Source organism: Lithobates pipiens, unplaced genomic scaffold (genome assembly GCF_037356315.1).
Source record: "Lithobates pipiens isolate NorthernLeopardFrog02 unplaced genomic scaffold, aLitPip1_a1.2 Scaffold_16, whole genome shotgun sequence".
NCBI lineage: Eukaryota > Metazoa > Chordata > Amphibia > Anura > Ranidae > Lithobates > Lithobates pipiens.
The window spans coordinates 474,906,133-474,912,132 of NW_027507748.1; the positions used below are offsets into that span (position 1 = coordinate 474,906,133).

General features: G+C 46.2%; 1 protein-coding gene across 3 annotated transcripts in view; it reads right to left on the bottom strand.

Annotated features, from left to right (window-relative positions):
• NALCN (sodium leak channel, non-selective) overlaps nucleotides 1–1,577 on the bottom strand; it is an 864,749-nt gene extending 863,172 nt beyond the window's left edge. For all 3 annotated transcript variants that reach the window (XM_077482966.1, XM_077482963.1, XM_077482965.1), the window contains exon 1: nucleotides 1,314–1,577. The gene's annotated coding sequence lies outside the window, so the exon portion shown is untranslated. The remainder of the gene's footprint in view (nucleotides 1–1,313) is intronic.
• Nucleotides 1,578–6,000: the final 4,423 nt, after the last annotated feature.

The window sequence follows — 6,000 nt, forward strand, 5'->3', positions numbered from 1 at the left end:
TGCTTCCGATGTCCTACAAGCACTTCCTGTCTGCATTATGTACTCCAACAATGGCTACATAGCATTTCTCAGTAGAGGGACAGCAGCAGACCATGTCTGTCTAATGTGAAATGGAAGAGCCGTCTCCATCAGATGTCTGTGTAACAGGATGACAACACAGAAGTACAATTAGGGGACAGGGACAAAGCACTGTCACCCACTAACAGTATCTGAAATGAAAGCATCATGGATTCGAAGTATTAATATAATGAAAGCAGCAGATTTTTTAAAAAACATTTAAAATAATGTTTAAAATGACTATTGAAATGATATGAACACGTTAAAGCTTATATGAGATTTTAGTCATTTGGTTTACGTATTCTGTGGAAGATATAGTGCCTATTTAGATACAGCTTCTTTATACAAATGGTAACTTATGTTAAAAGTATTCTACATGTCTGATTGGAAAGAGATTGACTGGATCATTTGGATAGGTCGTCAATTTACATTTGATAGATCACCAGTGGTAGCACAGGAATAAAATACTATCATTCCTCAATTTACATAGTTTTGGTAACTGTAGAATTGATTGCACAGTCAGATTGTAACATGTATGGTGACCTTTATTTAAGTGGCAGCAGCATATCTGTGATTTTTAAGGTGCTCTTGCTGATTTGCTATGATTGTGTATATGACTGCCGTTAAACTCGTCTATATATTAAATAAAGTCGATATACCTGCCCACCTCGTCTCTTCCGTGTTTGCCTGGTTTGCCTGTGTACATGTGAACCTTGGACTCTCCTACATCTCCCATTCACCTCCTCCTCCTCCTCCTCATTGATAAGTAGGATGCTGCAGCTGGCAGCCTCATCTCCATGACAACCCCTGTCATTTGGGGGAGGGGACCAAAGCACTGTATCCTTCATCTCTATAAGCTGTGCACACACATATTATCTGAACCATAGAAATGGAAGAGATATACGCCACACCAAAAAAACAAAAAAACAAAAAAAAAATGTACAAATGAGCTGCAAATAGAAATACTGAAGTGGCTCGATGTGCATGTCATTGATGAGCTTCTACCAAATGGGCGGAAATATTCTCTGCATATCATGTAGACGTAAAAGCATTACGAAGACAAACAAATGGCCTGCTTGGCTGCTTCGATGTCCCCCGGCCCCCCCTAGACGCCCCAAGCCATAAAGCAGCAGGCAACACTTGCAGCAGATACCCAGCAGCAGAGGATGGGGGGACACAGCAAGGAGGAGGGGGGGGGGGGGCAGAGATAGGAGATGAACAATACAACAACATGGAGCGAGGAGATCACGACCTACCTATTGCACTGCCTTTGCCTTCATTTGCATGGAAGTTTAGCCTGCATCTCTAGCTTCTATTCATTGTCACTGGCTGCTTGTAGTGTGTGCAGAGAGGATGGAGATGAGTGATTGTGCTGGTCCTTCCTCCTTAGAGGTGGCCGATAAGGGAGACACAGGCATAAACGCAGGAACAGCTGCACACACTCTACAGCAGCCAGGGAGGCAGCAGTGCCTTTGATGGAGAGATTCTGCTCACTGCTGCTGCTGGCTGCTTCCTGATTCCCTGTCATCACCCATTCCAGGCCATTGCTATCAACCACGAGCGCTGTACTGGGGCATAGCTGCTAACTGATAATGCTGTCAGATGCTCAACGATTTTGCTTTGTCTCTGGCTTAACCCTCATTCCCACTTGAGCAATTTGTTGCACCATTGTAGAAGATGAAGAATCACATTATTTGTAAGCCTGTTCACACCTGAGCGTTGTGTCACTTGTCACCTGTTTCACACATCCCAACTTTTTAAGATGGGAATGAGGGACACCTATCAGCAAAAGTATGCAGGTATAGGACACAACCCTTGCCACGCCCCTTTAAAGGAAAATTGTACAAAAAAAAAATTACAAGATTGGTTAACCACTTAAGCCCCGGACCATTTGGCTGCCCAAAGACCAGAGCGCTTTTTGCGATTCGGCACTGCGTCGCTTTAACTGACAATTGCACGGTCATGTGACATGGCTTCCAAACAAAATTGATGTCCTTTTTTCCCCACAAATGGTGGTATTTGATCACCTCTGCGGTTTTTATTTTTTGCGCTATAAACAAAAAATATAGCGACAATTTTGAAGAAAACGCATAATTTTTTACTTTTTGCTACAATAAATATTCCCCAAAAATGTATAAAAAAACTTTTTTCAGTTTAGGCTGATTCGTATTCTTCTACATATAAAAAAAATAAATCACAATAATGCCCTGTACACACGGTCGGACTTTCCGACGGAAAATGTTCGATCGGATCTTGTTGTCGGATTATCCCATCGTGTGTGGGCTCCATCTGACTTTTTCCGTCGGAATTTCCGACACACAAAGTTTGAGAGCTGTATCTAAAATTTTCCGACAACAAAATCCGATCGTTTAAATTCCGATCGTGTGTAGACAATTCTGCTGGACAAAGTGCCACGCATGCTCAGAATAAATTACGAGATGAAAGCTATTGGCTACTGGCCTCTTTACATATTATCCCGTCGTACGTGTTCTACGTCACCTCATTCTGAAAGATCGGATTTTCCGACAACTTCTGACCGTGTATATGCAAGACAAGTTTGGGCCGAAAATCCATCGGAAAAAATCTGACAAATTTTGTAGTCGAAATGTCCAACCGCGTGTACAGGGCATAAGCGTTTATTGATTGGTTTGCACAAAAGTTATAGCGTTTACAAAATAGAGGATAGTTTTATGGCCTTTTTATTAATATATATATATTTTTTTTACTAGTAATGGCAGCGATTCTCGATTTTTATCCTGACTGTGGAATTATGGCGGACAGATCGGATACTTTTGGTGCGATTTCGGGACCATTCACATTTAGACAGTGATCGGTGCAATTAAACATTAACTGATTACTGTGTTAGCCCCCGTTCACACCTATGCGAATTAGATGTGCGTTTCCCCGCATCTAATTCTTATAGTAGGAGAATGTGACTGGCTCCTTATGGAGCCGGTTCACATATCTCCGGGGCGGCTGCGGAGCGCACTGCAGAAAATTCTAACTGTGGTGGGGTTGTGTGTGACATGACACTGATCACCACTCCCGATTACAAGGAACTGTGATCAGTGACACTGTCACTAGGCAGAGTGGGGAAATGCTTGTTTACATCAGCGTTTCCCCATTCTTCCTCTCCGTGAGACGATCGCGTGTATGCCCGCAGACATCGAGTCCGCACACTCATGGAGGTCGCGGCAGGCACGCTCTCGCTAACTGCTTCTTAAAGGGCAATGTACAGGTACGTTAATCTGCCTGTACGTGCCCTTCTGCTGACGTATATCGGTGTGAGCCGGTTGGCAAGCGGTTAAACTCACAAGTGCTTTTTTTGCCACTACTATTCTTTTATATTGGCCTTTGGCATTTACAAATGCAACAATTTAGAAAACAGATTAAAAGGTTGGAAAACACTTTTTGATAGCTAAAAAGTGAATTTTATATACAACTGTATAGAGCAGACCAAAATGAGGGACAAATGAGCATGAATGAGGGACAAATGCTCCAAAACAGGGACAGTCCCTCAAAATCAGGGACAGTTGGGATGCCTCAGGATGCCTGTTGTGTGAAACTCAAACAACGTTCACAAACCTTTTTTGGGGCAGAAACGCACATTTTTCTTGTCCCATAGATTAAAACGGGAGCTCCTGAAAGGTGTTCCCTTAAAAATGACAGGGCCAAAGACTTGCAATTCTGCTTGTGTACTACGAGAACATGCAAAAAACCATGCATAGAAATGTGCAAATAAGATGTGTTACTAAATCCAGTAATATGAAAATAGCCCCCCACAGTGCCCACAGCTTATAAATCTTCTTTTACATTAACATATTGCCACCATATACCTTTTTGGCTAATCTGTATACCACGGTCAGTGATAAATTGCAGTTTCTTCAGTGCTGAGAGTTCAGGTAGGAGATTTTCACTACAGCCTGTATACATGCCCACATGTGTGATGTAATTATCATGTGACCAGCTAGCTCTGAAAAGTAAATGTTCTCTCCAGCATAAAAGGCACAACTGAGCATGTGCAGGTCGGCTACCCTGCCTGTGTTGGCTGGCCTTCCCTAGATAGACAGTGCATGGAGGGGATGATCTGTGCATACAGGATAAAACAGCCTTTTTACACAATGCAGAGGATTAAATCCTTAAAGTGTAAGTAAACCCTCCTATTGTTTTCGGCCAAGGAAGCTGCCATCTTGGCCTCTGTTTGACTAAAACTGCCATGATGCTGCACATGTGATCAGTTATGACACCAGCCATTGGATGGTTTGACAGTTTGGTTGAGAGTGCAACCCATGGGAGTGTTACATTTCCAGCACGTGACTGAAAGTAAACCGTTTTATAGATGGGTTTACTTCCGCTTTAAGTTCCATTTTGAGTATAACAAACATGCTACTGTATGCTGCATATACAGACAGGTTTTACTGTTGTGGGTTTAGTAACACTTTAAGGCTGGGTTCACACTGATGCTGCATACACACGATCAGACTATCCGGCGGACTTGGTCTGGCAGACCAGAGTCCGCCGGACAATCCACCTGTGTGTGGGCTCCGGCAGACTTTTTTTTCCCCAAAAGTCCGGCGGACTTAGAAAGTAGTTTTGACTCAAAAATACAATACAACAATAGACAATACGGCCGTCTGCGTGCTAGTCTGCCAGACTTTTGAAACGAACGGACTTTCCCGCACACGGAGTAAAGTCCGTTCTTTTTTAACGCGGCCACAGGTAGCCGGGACTAGCGAAGGAAGTCAATGTCGCCGCCTTCGGCGGCGAGATTGACACGTCACTGGCCCCGTCACCTGGTATGGACTTAAAGGGTAAGCCCTACGCCGAAAAAACAGCATGGGGGTCCCCCCGAGGTCCATATTAGACCCTTATCTGAGCACGCAGCCCGGCTGGTCAGGAAAGGGGGTGGGGACGAGCGAGTGCCCCCCCCCTCCTGTGCCGTACCAGGCCGCGTGCCCTCAACATGGGGGGATGCTTTGGGGAAGGAGCAACAGAAGACCGGGCCACTGCTAGTGAAAGAGCTGGAAGAAGGAGCAGAGGCCCGGCAAGAAGAACTGAAGAGGGGGACAAGACCCCCGAAGTCAGAAGAAGAGGCGGCGGCAACAGAAGACCGGGCCACCACTAGTAAGAGAGCTAAAGGAAGAAAGCGGAGGCCCGGCAAGAAGAACCGTAGAGGGGGACAAGACCCCCGAAGAGGGGGACAAGACCCCCGAAGTCGGAGGAAGACCCCCCCGGTGGCGACAAAGAAGAAAGCCGGGCTCCTCCGCTAGTAAAAGAGATAGCAGAAGATAGGGGAGGAGTCCGGCGAGAAGACCCCCCCAAGATGGAAGAAGACCCCCGGAGCTGTGCAATAAATATTATTATATTTTAAACCCTTGTGTGGTGTTTTTTTTTAACATTTTTTTTCACCAGGTGAATGGGTAGGGGTACATTGTACCCCATACTCATTCACATAGGCCGATAAGCCCCCCGCCCGCAGACCCCGACAACCAACGGCCAGGGTTGTCGGGAAGAGGCCCTTGTCCTCATCAACATGGGGACAAGGTGCTTTGGGGTGGGGGGCCGCAGGGCCCCCCTTCCCCAAAGCACACCCCCATATTGAGGGAACGCGGCCTGGTATGGCTCAGGAGGGGGGGTGCTTGCTCGTCCCCAACCCCCTTTCCTGACCGGCTGGGCTGCGTGCTCGGATAAGGGTCTGAAATGGACCTTGGGGGGGGACCCCATGCTGTTTTTTCAGCGTAGGGCTTCCCCTTTAAGTCCATACCAGATGACGGAGCCAGCGATGTGTCAATCTCGCAACTGCCGGAAAAGTTTGGCTGTGTGTGGGCAGGTCCACTCGTTCGGAAAGTCCGGCGGACCTCCGCTTCAAAGTCCGGCGGTTTGTCCGCTGGGTTAAGTCCACCGGACAGTCTGATCGTGTGTACGCGGCATCAGTCCACACTG